Here is a 21300-nt window from a genome sequence, read left to right as displayed (position 1 = left end):
ACAACAAATAACCAAGTATTGATAAATGCACAAGTCCTCTTGTACTTTACTCACCTTGTTTCAATAGTAGCACATGGTTCGATGCGAAACTAACCTACGAACGTAAACTTGAAGCAAACAAACAAAAAAAAAAAGCAAAAGAAGAAGTAAATGTGTAAACAAAGTGAGTAAGAAAACAAGCAATAAAGCAAGCAAATGAATAAAGTAAGAAGCAAACATGCATGCAATCAAACAAACCAAAAGCAAACACTACTTCTACTCCTAAGCTAACGGTGCATGGGTCTGCTCATGTGAAGTGAAACCTTCAATGCATCCACCAACTCATTGGTTGACCCATGTTGGTGAGGGTAAGGTTCACGAACAACATAGTTGTGTTAACCAATAAACATGAAATATATAACAATGAATACATACACACTCTGAGTTTAAATGAGTCCACAAAAAATAAGTGAGTGCAAGTGCATGACATGCAATCCATGGACTTACCATGATGTTGTGCAACACTGTGTGCAGTTGTTAAACATGCACATACTCTTGACTATAACATGAATGCAAACGATAGAAACAAAGACAACTTGTGTCACGCGCATGTGCTTTCTATGTAAGATTCCTCTATTGCATGAGCGATGGGATTGTGTAGCTCGAGGGGAGGAAGCATAATCTGTGTGTGAGATTGATCTTCAATCCATATAGATGAGTGATGAGGAGCCTTGGGTGTTTCAACAATTTCTTGATCGGAAGTGAAACCAACCTCACGACAGCGAGGGCCTGATATAACCATCAGCTCAGGCTAAAGTGCTTCGACAGTCTGCGGAGTTTCGACTTCATCGACAAATAGATCATCATAAATAGGTGGCTTCGAAAAATCAACAGTGATAGAATCATCATCATGATTTAATATGGGTTTAAATAGATCACGACAGCTATGATCAACAAAATCAAGGATTTCATTAACATCCTCATGATCTAATGAATCAAACATAGGGGTAGTTGAGAGGTGGAAAAATTCACCCTTTGTGTTTCCGGAAAAGGTAGATGAAAAATCAAGTGGATTTTCAAACAATGATTTGTCATCTTCATTGTTGGATGATGCACTAATATCTGGTGTGTTCTGCAAATGATCAACCATGGGTTCATATGTAGATGGAGATACACATGCGAAATCATGGATGGTAGAATCATCAAAGATGTTAGGAAAAAAAGGAGGACGCATGAACAGAAGGGAATCATCCTTCATTGCAAGTTGATGCTCAGGCTCCCAGTCATAGTCTCCATGAATGACAATGCAGGTTGGTTGTGCAACACGAACTCTGTCAATAACTTGATCCTCATTCAAAACGAGTGTAGAGTCTGGAATGGAAGAACAAAAGCCAGTGCAATCTGCGGGATCAGTAGAACACAATGATGGAGGTTGAGGTAAGACATGCAAGTAACAACACATGGGCTTCGCAACCGAATCTATGCAAAAATTGAGAGAAGTGATATTGGGAGGATGTGATAGTTGAATGGATGTGTGTGCATGTTCTCCCCCATCACTCTGCAATGGTGGATATTTTTGATGAAGGGATCAAGGATAGTCACTTGTGACAATAATCATGTCTGTCTATGGTTGCGTAGCTCCATCACTGAAGTATGATGAGCGGGTCTTGAGCTTGAACTTCTTTTTAGGATTGACAGATTTGGTAAGACAATATTCAAATCAGTCCATGAGATACTAGAATTTCATCTGACTTTTCGGAACTTGAAATTGTAATACACGGAAACGGTCCCAAAATTCCATAGGCGATTCTTGTGGGTGATGAGCCTCGGTATTGCAACAAGAATGTTGCAACTCCCAAGGCTACCGACTTTAATTATCAACTTGGGGTTCATACAAACTTAAGAGGTATTGACACTATATGTGCAGCACACAATGTATCCTTCCTTTACTGTCATGATGTAGTGGAGTGCATGTACTAAAATCAAATCCTAAACTAATTGCAGAAAATGAACTGCTCAAAATGGAAACCCCAACCTATTGCAAGAAATAAAGTACAAGGAAAGAAACGTATTCGAATTGCATAAAGATCATGAACTAATTGAAAAATAAACCTAACTTAACCCTATTTATCACATGTAATGATTTAAACAAACTGACCATGGAATCTGATTTAGGGAGTATTAAGTATTGCATGCATGTGGTAATTAAGAAATAAAAAGAACTATTTTTCTTCATCTTTTCATTTTATAAAAGCAAATGCTAATCTTTCCTTGTTCTTTGGCAGGGGAGACAGGTGTGGAGGAAGAGGGGAACAATGGTTGTGATGGCATGGAGGTCAAGTAGAGGCCTAATCCCAGATTCAATGATGATTTTTCTCAACTTAGTCTCAAAATAGGCCGCTACGGGATTTCCTACAGGATGTCTACAAGATGTATTAGTTCCTATAGGATCCCCTGTTTTATTACAAGAACAGACCAAAAGCTTAGGAAGTGGTCTAGAAGGTGGAATGGAGCTTGGGAAAGGTGGATAATGGAAGAATAAGGCATGGAGGTGTTGTAAACTACCCAGAAATCAAGCAAGGGCTTCAAGATGGGTATATTTTCTCAATGGAAATGACAATATTTTCTTATAAAACGAGAATTCGAATTGAGATTTTAGTAGATTTTGGCGACATGGGTAGATGAGGCTTGGATGAGGCAAGCGAGATGAGGTCTCCTTGCAATGTAGAAACTCTTGAAACAACACACATTATTTTCTTCATCTATCCACAAATTCATCTATACATGGAGAAGATATATTAAATAACAGAAAATTACTAGTCTAAAATCTAGAAATTCGAGAACTAGTGAGCTAGTAAATCTATCAAATGCCTAACCTAATCAAGGGAAAATGCAATGGTGTGATTTTTTTTTTATTAAATAAAATGTTTTTTGGATCTGATTCAAGTGGAACCAACTCGATTGAAGCTCATTAGAATGCTCTAAAAAATAGCAAAAAATTATTGTTCTTTTCCATAAAGGAGTTCCAAAAATCTAGATTTACGAATAAGAAAAGTAATCCAAGTAGCTTAATGATTACTATGACCTTCCAAAGCTTTTCCAAGGATGAAATGATGCTTTTGATCCTACAAAAGAACTTACATCAACCATTTAACCAAATCCTACAACACAAAATAATTAATACTAAATGCAGAAATAGAAAGAAACAAGAACAAGAGATGCATGTGAATAAGAAGTGAAAAGAATAAAAACAAATGATACAAAAGGGCTCTGAGGCTCTTGGGATGGCCAAGCCCAAGGAAAATCATAGTCCTATTGAGGAGAAAATTACTTAGAAGTTGAACATGACACTAATCTTCATTATTTCCATCAATATGGTTACATCCCTACAACAAATGATAGTGGAGCTGCAAAAATACGAGTTCTCTCCACAATAATACTAATAAAAATCCCCCTCTAGAGGAAGATTTGACTTGGTACTTATACAAAATGATTAGGAATCATTCCCCATGAAAGGAGGAAGATTTCCCCACCAAAATCCCTTGATTAGTGGATCTGGTTCCCAATACTAGGAATCTGCATTAAATGGTAGAGAACACATTCCTATATTTTCTCAATCATTGGAGTCCCACAATCTGTACTATAATTCCATAATATCTTGTTGATTTATTATTTAATATCGATCCTCCTATAGTAGGGAGAAAGGCCCTAAATTATATCCTCCTTCAAATCTTCACAATCTACCAAATATTCTCATAATATTCCATAAAAATAAATAATATTAGGCACAAATATGCAATTATTCATAAACCTTCCTAATGAACACACTAAAGTTAAAAATTCATTACCTAATGCAAAAAGAGAGGTTTAATATGCTGAAGGATGGTTAGATGGGCCTTAATTTATGTTTAATTTAGAGGCATGGGCCATAATTTATGTCTAATTTAGAGGCCCATCAATAGGGTCTTCCATTGTTGTAATAGTTTTTGGTCAAGAGGTTCCGATCGAAATGATGGAAAGTAGATTCAATGAGATCACAAAACTACCCAAGTGAGTGCATGTTTCCACGAGGGAGAATCCAACACCACCATTGAGGGTATTCGTGAAGTGTGTATGCAAGCAACCGATTGGCCTCTTCATCAGAGCATTCATTTACATTATCAAGAATTGCAAATAAGTCTTGCAAGTACGCAGGCCACTTTTCCTTCACCGTCATACATGAATTTAGGAAAGATATTAGAAAACCCCCTTTTGATGTTGAGAGGTTCGGCATGTGAAAAACATCACAGAGAGATGAGTGTGACAGTATCCATGATAGATGTGCGAATATTCAAAACAAGATGAGATGACATAGCTTGTCATCTAGCCCTCCTTCTAGTGTGACAAAGGTTGACGGCGTTGGACCCACCAACATGTTAGGGGATCTTTCCGGTAAGAAGACCCAACTAGACCTCAAACATTTGGTGTAAGAGTCCCAGTAGTTGGTCATACGGTATTGCCTTGACCACGGTTGCGTGCAAAGGTAATTAAGATGTCCTTGTTGGTAGCAAGGGTGTGACATGCATAGCAAACCAAGGAAGGTGCATGAATGGTTCTAACATATGGAATGTGGAATGAGTGCGCGCCTTGGAAACCTGTGTAAACATGTAGCTTGGAAGGGAACACATGAGCAAAGATGCATCACAAACTGGAAGGAAGGTGAACCAACAATCCAAATTGATGGTTAAAGCAACAACACATTTCAGTGAGATTCATACATACATATACAGAAAGAGTATATACATACATGCATAAGAAAACAGATACATATATCATTAGAGTAACCAAGTTAACTGAAATACAATAACAACATATGCATGAAATGTGTTGGATCTATTATATTAAGAAGTGAAAGTTCCAGTCATACAATACAACCATGATGAACCACTAGTCCTGATAATTGAACGTTATAGTCATTGTCACCTACTCCTCCAAAGAGATGTACTATCTCTGCATTATGGAGAAGCCAAGGGTCATTACAATACTCTCCAATCTTTCTCTAAGATACTACTATCGGAAGGTTGGCTAACCAAAAGCCTTTGCAATGATTTTTGAGGTACTATAAATAGCAAAGGGTGGGGTGATCCTTGAAATTCCCCTTTTTGACTGTTCACATACCCTCATGAATATTCAACTACTCTTTGGTTGTTACATTGAACTATCGACACTTTAATTTCCACTTTACAAGATGTTACATACAAGCTTCACATGTACCCATGTGAGACAAAATAGGCTTGAGCAAGCCATGAAATACATCACTATGACTTAGACAATTGTGGGAAGAACAACTCTTCAACATCCTCACAATGGTTGATAGTGGCAAATTGCTGCCAATCTTGGTAGTCTGCGATGGTGTCCATGTACTCTATGGTGACATCTTCCTAGAACCAAACTCTTGCCTTTGTTACATCCAAGTACACTACTTTGGCTCCTCTGTACAACTCTTCTAATAACATGTGTATCATTGTCTTGAGTGCGGATAGACTAACGACATACTAATGCATAGTGTCTGCATTGATCGTCAAATCTACATTGGTGGCTATGCGCATCAACTTGTTAAAGTACAAGTCCAGCTCCTGTTAGACTTGAACATTTTTCATTGCTAGGGTGAGTGTTCCAATAGATGGGATCACATGTACGCACATAAAAATATCCATGCTTCTGAACACCCATGCATGGGAAGCCTGCAAACTAGTGATGAGCTGCAGGAGTTCCTCATAGTTCCGGATTTGACTTCGAATGCATGCCTTCAACTCAATTGCCATAGGCTTCATCATCTTGGGCAAGTGCAATGGGGCTCCTTTGTATCTCATTTTCCATGTTTTCATGCGGTCAAAAATAGTATTCAAGTCTGACAAGGTACATGCTCTCCTAGCACAACGATGTTGCCAACCGTTGAGATGGAAAATTGCCTTATGAACAGTACCAAATCTAGAATACAATGCCCACATGACTATCTCAAGGGATGATACTTCATCCAGTATCACCTTCTTCAACTCTACTTGGTCAGATGTTGTAACTATTTCTCCTCCCTGCTTGGTCGACTATAACTCCTAAGCCATTCGCTCATTCTTTGCTATCAAGAAGCGAACACTTGAGCTAGTGGCTTCGGCATATATTCCGGTAGCATCAACTAATGTTGTTGGATTCTTGTGCACATCAGATACAGCCACTCGTTCCTCAAACTACGCAGGAGATGTGTGGACATCTAGAGTAGACACTTTGTGCTATTGTACAACTCTATGTTGTGAATCGTCGAATGATATGGTGTGCATCTCTTCTTTCAGATTGTCTCTGAGGATCTCAGTATCTCTTTGGTCGCTCAGGATTTTCTCCTCTTCCAAATCCGGTGAATTCGGTGAGTCGACCTCTTGATGGTAAGGCATGAGGTCAATGTCTTGCTCTAACACTAGTTGCTCCATCTCTGTATCCATATGCTCAAGTACTCATTGAATCTCTTGAGCAAAGTCCTGCTCCAACGAGTGCTCACCCTGTCTTCTTTGTGCCAGCTACTCGGATGATTCTACTACATGTATGGGTGCAGTTTCATTAATCTGTGGATGTTGTGCCCCCTGCTGTGTCTGTCCCTGTTGTGCTTCCATCTCTTGTCTACACATATCTTGTTCTTTCCAGAGTTTCTCCTTCAACTCTTGCAACTCCTTTAGTATTTCGTCCATCCGTTGTTTATCTCTCTCCCTTTACGCGTTCCTCTTGTTGCGTTGTCACCTCTTTGTGTCTATTTTCAAAGTTTCTTTCTCCAAAAGTGGGTCTGCTCTGAACTTGCAACTTTGTTCTTCCTCTGCACTTTCAACAATCTTTCTCTTGCCTTTGTCACACACAAGTATGTTACCCTCTATTGCTGTTGTTGTCCTAGATGTTGCTTCGCTAACCATTCTATAGCAATGTCAATCGATTCATTGGGCCTAGAGAAGCTTTAACAGTATCTCCATGGGTCTTCACTAGCCCAGTGACACACCCCATGGATCCAAGGAAATTGCAATCTCGTGCAGTGATCCTTCACAAAGAAATGCAAGTCATATGGATTGAACCTTCTCCTGCCAATAGTAAATTTTTTGAACACCTCTGTCTTAGCATCCACATGCTTGAGATTCCATATCTTGTACAACCCGATCCACAACGGAAGAGTGGGCCAGGGTGCCTTCTTCTTCTAGTGCAGTCTAGCTGATAGCCCTATCGAGATGTGGTACAACACTTATTGCATGATGAGCTTGTCCATGGAAAAATTTGGCAAAACATGCAAAGGTTTCTCTACTCTATACATTCATATGAAGGTGCCAAAAGGTGAGGCATACTAGTCTACTATGTCGAACAATGCCTCCATTGTTGCCTTCGACATGAAAGGTGGATCCTACTCAAATATTGTCTTTGAAACTAGGGTGACAAAATGGTTTGAAAACTATGTGATGACTCCCCGAAAGCTGCATTCGGAAAACAGTCTGCAATAAGTGTTTATAGAGGTTTCCACTAATGTCCATGCCCACTTCTAGTTCGGAAATTCCTAACATCCATAGATTGTATCCAAGATGTATGCAGACGTGTATATTTTTGCTTTCTCACCTTTGGGTAGCTCTCGAGCTCCTCTTACATGTTCCTTTAGCCTATGAACCAACATGTCAAACGAGTTGCATGCATTGCCTTCACTGGCCAGTTGGTCCAACATGATCACCCAACTCTGCAGGAAGGTCTCTGTGCTCTCTTAGACGTACAAGTGACATGAAAAGATGACCAAGTACTGATATGACTTCCGTAGTATCTTCATCTTGGAAATCTAGTTGAGTGTCATCCTGAACATGGTTGGATCCTTCACCTAGTTTTTCAAGATATCCCTAGAGTTTGCATTGCTGCTAGGTATGCTAAAGGGTGTCTCCATGGTGATCACTGGCTTCAACAAGTGGTAGATATGATGATAGTCTTGTGCCTTGAAGGTAGAAATCTCTGTCCCACTGACATTGCTTAATACCATCATCTCAGGATCAATGTACGAGATGATCTAATGTATCATGTTCGTGCATTGAAACAGGAGATACTTGCATGCAATCCAGTAAAAGTCATACTTGTGAATGTTCACATAGACTTTGTGGTCTTCAAGATCTTCTCCAAATGTGTCTAAGAATACATCATTGATCTCCTAACATTTCATTTTGATGTCTTTGTCAATGATCAGCTTCATCTCTTTGTAAATTGGAAAACTCATAGACACTCGCTCAACAACATCTCAAGTTGTGCTTTCGTCGGTGGCCTTTGACGCTGATATCTTAGAGGCCATTGATCCAGAACTACTAAGAGATGAAAAAGCACCTACTATATCTGGAGACATGGCGACATGCATGGAAAGCAATCTATCAGTTGAAAACAAAGAAAACTTAAGGACTGACATGCAACATGCCCGGGACATTGATGGCAAGGATTGCACAATTTTCACCGGGAAGTGGGGAGACTGACTGACAAAACTGCGCAAAAGGAAATCTGAACTGTCGGGAGGTTGGTTGACTACTGAAATTGCACAATGCACAATCCAAATTTCCTGTTGGGTGCTGAGATCGCGCATTGCGCAATTTCAGTTGGCAAGTTAGCAAACACTGCCTCTAAGAATTGCACAAAGCAAGTCTGGAGGACACTGTCTAGCCAGATTTGTGCATTTTCTTGGAGAAAGGGAGAGCCTTCCCTCTCAGAAATGCACAATGTTGTCCGGGCAAGGCAAATTCTAGGCCAAGGTTGCTCAGACTTGTTCACAGGCGACTCAAAACATATGGAGATATGAATGCATGGAGAAATTCAATTTAGAAGTCTTTGTGCAGTCATGCAACAGTTATCCCTTAAATTAAGGAGATAAGATTGAGTTATATTTGAGTTATAATTAGTTAACTCAGTTTACTGAGTTAAGTCCAGTTAAATTAGTTCGACACTATTTGGGGAATTAATTGTGAGTTATCAATCAGTTGATGCATGCATGCACTCAACCACTGTACTCCAGATAGCTAAAAATTCTCTCATCAGAAAATCATGCATGTCTATTTTGAGAAAGACCCAATTGAGCTAAATGTCAAGGACATGTTACTATCAGTTGCATGTGTTTTCATATAAAGGAAACTCATCCATGTAGTCAAGGGAAGGTTCCTTGAGGATTGCACAATTTTACAGGGTGTGAGATCAGTGTGAGAGACCAGTTTTCCACTTGGTAACAGGAGGATCACCCAGGAGAAACTGCACAAGAAAATGAGCTTGGAGGGCAGAGAGGAAGGCTTGTGAGAAGTTAGGTTTGCATGTGAGCATCGAAGAGGATTGTACTGAGAGTTGGCTAGCTGTGAGAGCTAAGGCTTTGTATAATTATCATGTATTTCCACCTTGTATGATAACACAGATAGTGGGGTTTTTAGCTAAGGCTTTCCCCTGAGTATTTTCTGTGTTTCATGTGCATTGATTCTTCTTCTTATGGTTATATGTGTTCATCTCTGATTCAACTTGATCTTTAAGCTTCCACAAATTTGACAGTAGAAGTAGATTATAATATTTTTCTTTGGTATATTGCATTATCGGGTAAATATATAGTCAAATTTTATACATATATCCCGTAAGTAGATTTTTAGAGAATTTGCAAGAAATTCTACACATAGAAATCAAGAAAACAACACTCACACAATCAGAAACACAAAAAGAAACAAAAATGTTGTAAAAGACAAGTAAAGTGAACTTACCTGGAAATAGCTGAGTTGGATGTGCCAAAGACTCTTAGATGTGATGTGGGATGTCAGGGCTACAAGATAGATGTGGAGAATGAGATCCAAAGCGTTTATTAAATAAGTTTGAGGCTGCTAAAAATAGATCCCTAAAATCTAGGGATGCTTTTTGAATGTTTCTGTTTTCTGTTTTGGGGAAAATAATCCCATGCATGCAAATCAAATTTGTTGGGTCCCAGCTGGAACTGGTCAACCTGAAGGCATATGCAATAGCCTGCTTGACTAAGATAGGGATTTGTGCAGTTTATGGGAGGACTTCGGCTGCATGTCCATGAGGGATTGTGCAATTTTTGGGAGGAGCAGGTGACTAATGCCTAGAATTGCACAATTTCTAGGCTGAGCTATAGTGTTGGGCCAAATTGTGCAATTTTCTTAAGGAAGCATATCTAACTGGCTTGCATAATTTCTAGGCCTAGTAGGCCGTCCAACATATTTGCACAATTTGTAGAGGGAAGGTTGGTTCCCCTCCATAATTGCACAATTTTTTGAGGGAGCTAATCAACCAGCAACTAGATTAAGTCTTGAGTGGCAGCGTGTGAAAGAAGTGAAGCATACCAACATGCACAAGCTAGAAAGCCACTGAAAAAATGATGAATCCTATGTACTTGACAGTGCAAGACATGTTGCTAGGATGGGTGGTAGGGAGGCTCCAAAAAAAAGTTATGGACAAATTTTGGAGGGTGGTTGTAGCCACTACAACAGAGCAATAGAAGAAAATTGTTTGAGATTGATCACAATGAAGTGAAATGAAGATTTTTTGTAATTGATTACATTCTTATTATTCGCATTTTCTATCATTCAACATTGGTACATTGTCACTTTGCATTCAAAAATTGTATTTCATCATTCAAGTTACTAGCAGTCTCTCTCATCTCAACAAACTGAGGTAACTAAGAAAATTTAAAACTAAATTGACCAAATTAATCTTAGACTTATTTAACATATTTGAAATGATAAGAATAATTAGATGTTCAACAAATTTATATGACCATGCACAACTGAAACCAGCCTAGATCCATATTAACCCCAGATCTATTAAGCACCGAGAGGGACCAAATATCTCAAGGTGCAAACATTTCCTCAAGTTTTACACTCAAAAAATAGATTTGCACCTCGAGAGATTTGATCCCTCTCGGCACTTGATAGATGTGGGGTTAAGATGGATCTAGGCTATTGTCAATAAATACATATATGTATATAATAAGATAGCTTTAAATTATTTTAAACTATTAATTACCATGACATACTTTTACATATTTCATTATAATTTATTTAATAGCTTAATGTATATTTATTCTTTTTGTTGGTTCCATCTATCAACATTTCATAATCAACTATTTATATGTACTAGAGAATAATATTCTAAGTTATTTATAGCATATTCTACATATCCACACACATATAAACTATATATTTGAAGATACAACTTAACTATCTTTTAAAATATTGAGCCATTGAATATTTTAAACGAATACATAATTAATTATAGGCTATTAGTCCCTGACCAATACAACTTATAATGTTTAACACACACACACACACACATATATTATTGTTAAAAATATTTTTCAAACATTTGATTGGACCAATAATTTGAATGTTTTTTCTTCCATAATTTTTTTATGCAATATCAATATTTATACCATGAATTCTATATATTTGTGGAGCGATTTTTCATTGTTAAACTTCATATTAAAACAAACCAAAATTAAGATCTTTGAAAATAGTTCACACTCAAGTTACCATTAGTTATTGCCCACGATAATTTAAGAAAGTATTTGCATAAAACATGGATAGGAATGAGATGTACTTAAATATACTTACCATTGAACACCATTATTTGTGATATTTATTAGTTTGATAACTAGGAGTAAAAATAAAATGTTCAAAGTCCCACCAAAATTTATGATTCATGTGTCATCAAAGTCTCTGACTGTTATTTCCTCTGTCGACTAAAAACTTTGCACTTCGGTTGTCTCTATCTTTCTACACTGTTTTCAATCCTTCTCTGCGCTCTTCAGTATCTGACTTCTTTAGCCTCTATCACTTTGATCTCTGACTGCATCAATCCCACTGATTCCTCCCACTACTATGTACTTTGGACTCCCGTAGCAAGGTAGGATCCAAGAGATAAAACCTCTCAATGGACCCTACCCAAGTTCAACCTTCTTGGGACTATCACTTCACATCACCCCACATCACACCTGGAAGTATGGTTGCATGTGATCCCTCTATTGACTTCTCCATTTGTGGCTCCTCCACAATTGTCTGAGACTTCTTTTGGGACTGCATGTTGAGAGGTAATTTACTCTCCCTCTCAACCACAAAGTCTCTAACCTTTGCCTTTCTCCTCAAGGATTTGCATGCATCTTGAACCTCAAGAGCATACAGGTTCTTGGCTAGCACACCAATCTGTTTCCTTTGTCCCATCGTTACTAAATTTTATGGAAAAAGAGTTTATTTTAAATCAGCGATATCTCCCTCATTCGAATTCCAATTCAGCCGATTTTTTTTTGAATTTGGGTCTTTTTCCGCAAGGAATCCAGATCTTCTATTTGGTTTTGAAATTTTTGCACAAATTTTTTTAGATCTGCTCTGAAAACTCGCGGCCCATTTTTTTTTGTTTACTTTGAATGCTCTTCTTCGTATATTGTTCACTACTCCAATAACCTTTGCTCCAATAAACCTTGCTCTGATACCATGTAGAATTTTCTCTATGGATCAGCTAGCTCTGATACCATGTAGAAATTCTTACAAATTCTCTACAAATCTACCTCTGAGATCTATGTAGAAAATCTGATTGTAAATTAACCCGATAGTGAAATATACCAAAGAAAAATACTATAATCTAATTCTATTATCGATTTTCTTTGTGGAAGCTTAAAATTGAGAAAGATCTAGTTGAACACATATAACCATAAGAAGAATCAATGCACATGAAACACAAAAGAATACTAAGGGGAAAGCCTCAGCTAAAAACCCCACTATCTGTATTATCATACAAGGTGGAAATACATCAAGATTACACAAAGCTTTAGCTCTCACAGCTAGCTAGCTCTCAGTACAATCCTCCTAGATGCTCACAGGCTAACAAAGATTCTCACAAGCCTTCTCCTCTGCCATCCAATCCTCGTACAATCCTCCTAGATGCTCACAGGCTAACAAAGATTCTCACAAGCCTTCTCCTCTGCCATCCAATCCTCCTATTTCCTTGCGTTGCTTCTACTGGTTGATCCTACTGTTACCAAATGTAACATTGGTCACTCACATTGATCTCACACCCTATAAAACTGAACAATCCTCAAGGAACCTTATTCCTTCTACATTGATGAGTTTCCTTTATAGCAAAATTCCTCCAACTGATAGTACATTGTCCCTGTCTTTAATCTCAATTGGGTCTTTCTCTAAACTGACATGCATGAGTTATTTATGAGAGAATCTTTAGTTATCTAGAGTACACTAGTTTCATGCATGCATGCATTAACTGACTGAACTTGCAATTAGTTCCTCAAATAGTTTGGAACTAATCTAACTGGACTTAAATCAGTTAACCGAGCTAACTAATTACAAATCAAATAAAACTCATCCTTATTTCCTTAGTTAAGGGATAATCTCCTTAATTTAAGGGATAAATGTTGCATGACTTCACAAAGACTTCTAGCTTGAATTTCTCAAACTAAATAACTCAAGATGAATTAATTAATTATTTTTCAAGCAACTGGTGAGACTAAATTCGAATATTAATTCTTAATTTTAATTCAAGGACAAATTAAAATTGGAATATTATTGATTCTATTCTTATCATTTCTTGTTGTTATTTCCAACAGTTGTGAAATCCAAAGCCTATACCCCCTTGTAGGAAGTGGCCTCCATTGTTTTGGCTGCAACCGAGCATGATCTGGTCAATTGACTCCGATGAAAAGGTAAACGTCTCATATGAAAGGATCCCTAAGGTGAGATAATCGGCATACTCGTAAAAAGTAATGGCACACATCGGTAGAGAAATAGGAGTTAGGGCATTGCTGGCACTGAGGACTTTTGTGTGTGACTGTCATGGAACTAGAGGACTGGGAAGGATCATAGATTGGATAGGGTTGATTAGAGCAATCATCACAGGGCATGCACTATGTCCTATCGAGTCATTACCTGTGTCTAGAATTCCATAATATGTTAGATATGGCTTACCAATTTCTACCATCATCATATATTCTCCACTTCCTGCACTTAATGAGGGACTTGACCAGCCTTCAGAACCATAGACCTATGTAGTTTTTCTAGCCTCTCTTCACCGCATTGCACTGCTTGCTTAACCACTTCAGTTGATGTAATATTCCTTGGAAAGAGTGGGGAAAGTGAAAAATCTCTATGCACAATATCTACTCTCAATCCAACAATCAGTTTATGCTTGCGCCTTGAAATCTTATTGGGTATAAGCGACCTGCATTACATCAAAGGTAATATGGAAAGCAACAACAAGTGAATAAGGAATTTGTAGCGGGAACTAGGAGATGTAGCCAAGTTCTGAGCCATGTTTCGTGTACAGCCACATAGGGGAAGGAAATGTTGAAAATGCAACAAGATGATGGAGCTTAGTGGAAAGGAGTCGCCTTCACTAAGTGGGCCCGTAAGCTATTTTGGCGCAAAGTCTATTTTAGACATATGGATCATGGTCTATGAGTTGTAGGATGCTATTTGTGGATGATTGGTTATGTTGGTAAAAATATATGGACTTCTATTTTTATACATATGGGTAGGTTTCTATTTTTAGACTGCCATGCTAAAAATAGAACAGTCGAATATTATTGTCTCATAATAATATTTGGACTCTAAACATTATCTTATTCTCTTGGAGCACTTCAGTTCGAGCTACGGATGTGGCACATGCAACTGACAAAAGGAATCATGTGGTTTCTTATGTGTTAGTTGAGCTATTGCATGGAGGACTTCAGTTAGAACTCATGCATGTGAGTTCTGTGGAGTTGGATGTGGAGTTGATGGAGTTGTGTTCAGTTTGACTTAGTTGAACTAGTTGTATTTAGTCTAACTAAAGAATACACTAGTGATGAGTTGTGTGAATTGATTATTAATTAATTCACTAATTATTAACTCATAAAGAAACTAAAGAATACATCAGTTAACTTAGTGCATGGACAGTTCAATAGATATAGGTGTTAGAGGTAAGTGAAAGGGTGAGATGTGACTATCAGTTGTGCATGAGATTTGCACATGCATGGATTGAGTAATGCCAATGAGGACTACACAGTGTGGGCCAATACCAAGGAAATTGTAGCTTGTGCTCATGTGATTTTCACTTTGGATTGCGCAGTGGAGGCAGGCAAAGCAGCGGAGGAGATTTGAACCTGTGACTTGATCAAATCTGAGCTAGTTTTGTGTGTAACAGGTGGAGATAGTACTGGGTACTTGTGAGGAGTATTGTACTATGTATTGTTAAATGTTCTCTATTATTATAATATACAGATAGTGTGGGGTTTTTAGCTGTATGCTTTCCCTAGGTTACATATTGTGTTAATGTGTGCATGCGATTGATGTTTCATTGTTTTTAATGCTGCTAAATTGATGATAAATGTAGAGGAGGTTATGTATTGTGCATGTATTCCGCAATAGTGAATAATCAGGATAATCTCTGTGAATAAGTGTTTATTATTCAAAATTTCTACAGGAAAATACGGAAATCTTGGAGAAATAATGGTTTTCTCTACCAAGGTGATCCACTCTATTTATGGGAGAATTGACTTGGAGTTTGACGCCATTTTTAACTTAATTTTTTTGCATGTTTGCATCAGAAGCCAATCTAACTTTTCATTATTAAGTAAAAATAAAATCTTGTTATTGATGCTCATGGAGATGTATTTGATTTGAATGTGGGTGTTCATTCCCAAAAGAAATTGGGATATTTGCATGGCATCGTTTAATGAACTTATATAGGTATTTCGTTATTTACATCTGGAGAGAGATTAAAAAAGAATGAAAAATACCTATCCCATTTATAGTTCACATCATAAAATGTGTTTCATAAAATTTATAAACCTATGTTAACTACAGTTTGCATGATGTAATGTGTTATTATAAAATTTACATTTCACTGAGAAGGTCATTGAATAAATTAATGTTCTGTTTTATTTAGAGATATTTTCATGTAGTTTACTTATATTTATAATATATTTTTTTTTAAATAAAATGTTTAGGTAAAAATATATCTTTGACGTGCTGCATGTTTAGAAAATTATGTTTAGTGTTATAAATAAAAATAAACTATATCTTTTTCCAAGCAAAAAAATCTTTAAATATAACATAATAGTAATTTAGTAAGGAAAGTGCATGTTTAGAAAATTATGTTCAGTGTTATAAATAAAAATAAAAATAAACTATATTTTCTCTCGATCGAGGTGCGTGTTCAAGGCAGGCGAGGTCATTGGTCATACATGATAGTTATGACGTTTAAGGGAAGGGTACCACCGACTGCCCCCTAAACGCTCATGGTGATGGGTGTGGTGGCCTCCTGCATGCTACCTGATAGAAGAGATGGGAGAAGTGGCAAGTAAGGCTAGGACGGAGAAGGAGGTGAGGTAGTTAAGGCAGGATGGGTGATGCGACAGAGAAAGGTGGAATGGGATTATGAAAGAAGTCGAGACAGAGAGAGGAGTATAGTCGAGATTACAGGAGGAGGGAGGAGCGATGATGTAAGATTGTAGAGCTACCAGCAACAACTTATGCGAAGCATTTCTAGGTATGTATCCTAGCCTTACAAATCCATTACTATGGTAACTATTTTAATTCATGGTTCGGGGGTTCGGGAGATGACAGGGGAGGGAAACTGGGGGAGTGGCTAAGGAGACCAGCGTAAGTTGGGGGGATAGTGATCATGTTTTGGCCGGAGGCAAGAGACATGAGAGAAAACTGGGGATGGGATCTAGAGAGCCCTCCTATGAGCGCACAAGATAGTTGGTATACCAATGAGCATGGGGAGACATAAGCTAAGCATCCGCGATGTCCACGGGTGGAGCAGAGAAGTGAGGCAGCTCTTCTGGGTAGAGGTGTGAGGCAACAACACTAGGCAGAGGGGCGAGGGAAGGAAATGTGATTGGGAGTGACAATAACCTAGCTCGATGGGTTGGCTATGAGATTCATAAGCATAAACATGACACCACCCCTGTGAGTAGGTGAGAGCATTGGAAAAACCATGGGGGTGGTGAGGCTATCGGAAGGTAGGTGAGAAAGAAAAGTGAGTGGCAGAAGAGTGGCATAGCTACACCAGGCAGAGGAGAGGCACTACATCTTGGGGCAGAGGGGTGCCTGGGTGGAGGCAATTGTGATGGGAAGTGTGAGGGGATGGGAACCTGCAACAATTCGGAGAGGCATGAGACCACGTCTCGAGAGCTAATTCATCTCATGTGTGAACATGCACATAACAAAGAAGATATGGCTCGACTTGCACGTGGAAGAGCATGCGACAGAAGGCAGAGTGAGTCAACTCGAGCTACAGACCCGAGCACTTCAGAACCTAGGTGTGGAAGGAAGCCTGTAGAACACCTCATCACTGAAGTAGTAGTAGCTTACTGGGAAGGAACAAATGCAGGCATCCATAAGATTTTGGACAAATGGGATGCTCTAACGATGGGATGCAGGTTAGCTGGTGTAGGTTTAAGAAAGGGAGGAGAGGGCGAACATGGAGAATGCATGCGACAGAGGGAGGAGGAGCAGAAGGGTAGAGGTGGGCAGCAGGATCAGGAAATCGGGCATGAAAAGAGGTGTGTAGGAGAGAAACCAGCCAATGTTCTCTGTGATAGCATTGATAGGAGTAAGGAAACGGGCGGTGGTTTAAGGTTTGTCGAAGGTAGGTGAAAGGAGAAGGACTAGCCACCCATCCATTGTAAAACCAAGCGAAAGATAGCAAAGGGAAGCATGAGAAAGGAAGTAACTGATTCGAGCAGGGAAGGGTGCTGGACTGGGCAGGATAGGAGTATGGCCAATCCCCGAGAAGTTAATGAACAGAAGCAGCCGGGAATGGAAAGGAAGACGGGATGGGAGGAGGAGAAAACTCCAGAACAGGGTTATCACATTCAGACGAGGAAAGGTGGAATGGGGAAGGTTAGGCTTCCAGAGGATAAGCAACCAGGAGAGGCAATGTACCTGGGGAAGAAAACCAAGGGGCATGGAGGTGAAGGATTCTCTAGAACTTCCTCTGTTGTAGCAGGTCAGGGAAGCAAGGCAATGGACGAAAATAAAGTTGGCCGTCCAGGTCGGGGAAGGGGACGCAGGGGCAGAGAGAGAGGCGGCCAAGCTGGCAGCCAGGAATGGAGCTCCCCATCACTAGTTGGAAAGCGTCGTGGCAGGAAAACGTTGAAGCATAAGGTGCAGGAGGCGGAAAGAGCGTACAGTGAAGAAACCAATGCTGACATTCGAAGGATAATTCAGGAATTAGAGGCAGCAGCCATGCAGGAGGAGTCAGACCCCGAAATGGAGGATTGGGAATACTTGCTTCCGGACCCAGGAAACACCAGAGGCCGCCTGTCTTTATATAAGCAGGCCCTTCATGTTTATTGGGTGATGAAGAGATTGTTGGCTAAAGCAATGGAGCAGGTGGCTATGGAGATGGCAGAGATGGCCCAGGGCATTCCAAATTTGAAAAAAGAAATGAAGAACCTTCAGATAACTCTACTCATGCAGGATAGCAAGCTCAAGGAGATCCAGCAACAGCTGAAGAAGATAGTTCCTGAGACAAAGGAAGAAGACAATCTGCCTGGAAACATGGTAGACTGAGCCCTCTAGCTATGTTTAAGGTTTTCTTTGCTAGATTACTGAGAGCAAGCTCTCCCTTTTGGTCATAGATCTTTATGTTGATAGGAAACAAGATTAGTTTCTTTGACTGTTTAGTACATTTGGCATGGACAAGTAGACTTATTGTTTTTTGTTTTTGGATGGCATATAAAAACTTAAGATGGCCAACAGACCTAGTTTCCCTTTGGGGTGGGTTGAGGTCATCAAATGCATGTACATATTTCAACCCGAGTTAATAGAAAATGAAAGGCCCTACTCTAGCTTACAAAAATGAGAAAGTATATATATATAAATATATATATATATATATATATATATATATATATATATATATATATATATATATATACATATTATGTGTGGTTCATGACCACCCTTGGTCACTGGGTGGCTGCTATGTCCATGATTCATTAGAGTAGGCTAATTGGGGAGGATCAAAACTTTCGGCCATCACAGACCTAACCCCAAGAGCTTTCGAGAATTGACCCTGTGACCTCCCATCTAGCGAGGCCCCAACTTGACCATTTGAGCTAACTCTTGGGGCTATATATATATAATGTTTGACCTTCCAATATGCATGTTTAGAAAATTCAATTTAATATTATAAATAAAATAAACTATTTTTTTATGAAAAAAAGAGTATTTAAATAAAACATAATATTAATTTATTCAAATGTCCGCATGGGGTAGCTCAAGTGGCAATGGCCGTGGAAATGAAGTCTCACCGAACCGGAGATCTTGGGTTCGATTCTTGTGCTACCCTCCCTGGAAATGGGGTGAATAACGGACATGTCAAAACTTGAAAATGAGAGGGTCCTACCAAAGCTTACAAAAAAAAAATATATATATTAATTTATTCAAATAATATTTTTAATAAATTATAAATTTTATCACTGCACCTACGGTCTCCAAGTCTATAAAATTTATGTTTAAATTATAAAAAAATGCAATCTCCATGTCTATAAAATATGTGTTTGAATTAGAAATATGTTCCCTTTTATTAAAAAAATATATATATATTTTATTAAAAAAAAAAAATTATTTTTATAATGATTTTTTTTTTTAATATTATAAAAGTGAAATTTTAATTTTTGCTAAGATAGCCATACTCTTAACATAGGTACATATATACTATAACATAGGTACATATATATTATAACATGTCTCATTATCATATCACTCTCAAAGAGAATTGAACTTAGATAGGAGAAATAATAATCATTATACCCAACAACTAAAAATCACCATAATTGACATGTCTATATTCTCATATTAAATAAAAAATAGTCAACATAAAATACACATATTTCACAATTATAATATATTTAAATGTTGTTAATTTATTATATATTTAATTACCTAATATACTAAGACAACTATATTATATTAATAAATGTGGTTGATATATGCTAATAGGCTTTAATGGATATGAATTTGATATTAATATTAATATTGATATTAATAAACATATAAATATAATAACAATACAGTAATAATAATAATTATATTATAAAATATTATTATCATCAAATTATAAATATGATAATAATTATAGCAATTATAATGACAATTTATAATAATGATATCAAGGCAGATCGGGCTTTCTCAGATCTCTTCCGCAGATCGGGCTTTCTCAGATCTCTGCCGCAGATCTCCTCTTCTCTCTGCAACTGGGTTCTACGGCCGCTTCTTTTCGTCATCGCCGGGACTGGTTGCCTCAGCTCCCTCTCTTCAGTAAAAGGGGTTTCACGCATCCATCATTCTCTGGTTTGTTGGGTATCGGTCTTTGGCTTTCTCTGTAGGATTTTATAAAATTTGGCTGGATCAATTCACTGCGGGACAATACATTTAACTGTTGAACCTGTTGGAAAGCCGAAGATATATATAGATATATATATATATATATATATATATATATATATATATATATATATATATATAACGCCTCGTGGAGATCTAGAATGTAGACAGAATATCATTGTTACGATCTGTAACAAGGCGTAGGAAATCTTGGGAGCTGATCTGTCACAGGTGAAATAAAGAAGTGGAAGCCCGATGAGCCACGAATGAGGAATCATATCGTGAATTCTGCCACTGTGGAAAACAAAACAGTGAGGGGCTAATCGCAGGGCTAAGAGGCCAACCGTTGCCAAAAGACTTTAATTGGTAGATCTGCCAAGCGCAGAACCAAGTTAATCATTTATCCAATGAGTTAATCAGCTGTCGTTGAGACTTAGCACTAGAGAAAGTCAAATCCATTGTAAATGTGGCGATATGATCCGCACTCGCTATTTACGTGAGATCTGGTTAGTCATCGACATCTGAAAATTTTGAGTGAATAAGTTTGTTTGCACATTTCGGATTCTAGATCGAAACCAATGGCTGTTAATGAAGTGCTCATCGCACAGTCTTAAGTCTATGGGTTTCGTCCTTGTCCCTTGGTTCTTTGTGATGCGATAATGCGGCCATCGCATATCGCTTAAGCCTGCTATCATGTGTTTAAGTCCTCTTAGAGAATTGCGATGCGATATGTTTCCATTCATGTCCACCGTTGATCTGCGTGCTTGATCAACGGCTCACATTGTATCGTTGGGTCGCGGTCGCGTTTCCCATAAGGCTGCCTCCGATATACTCTGCTGACCTCCTCCGATGTGATCTGCCAATTTGATCTGGACCATTGATATGTCTGATCCAACGACTCCTATGCAGCGCTATTTGAACCTTC

This window comes from Pinus tabuliformis, chromosome 6, assembly GCF_031772625.1.
Source record: "Pinus tabuliformis cultivar Carrire ecotype Pingquan chromosome 6, CPIR1, whole genome shotgun sequence".
Taxonomy (NCBI): Eukaryota; Viridiplantae; Streptophyta; class Pinopsida; order Pinales; family Pinaceae; genus Pinus; species Pinus tabuliformis.
This window is presented reverse-complemented; position numbering follows the sequence as displayed.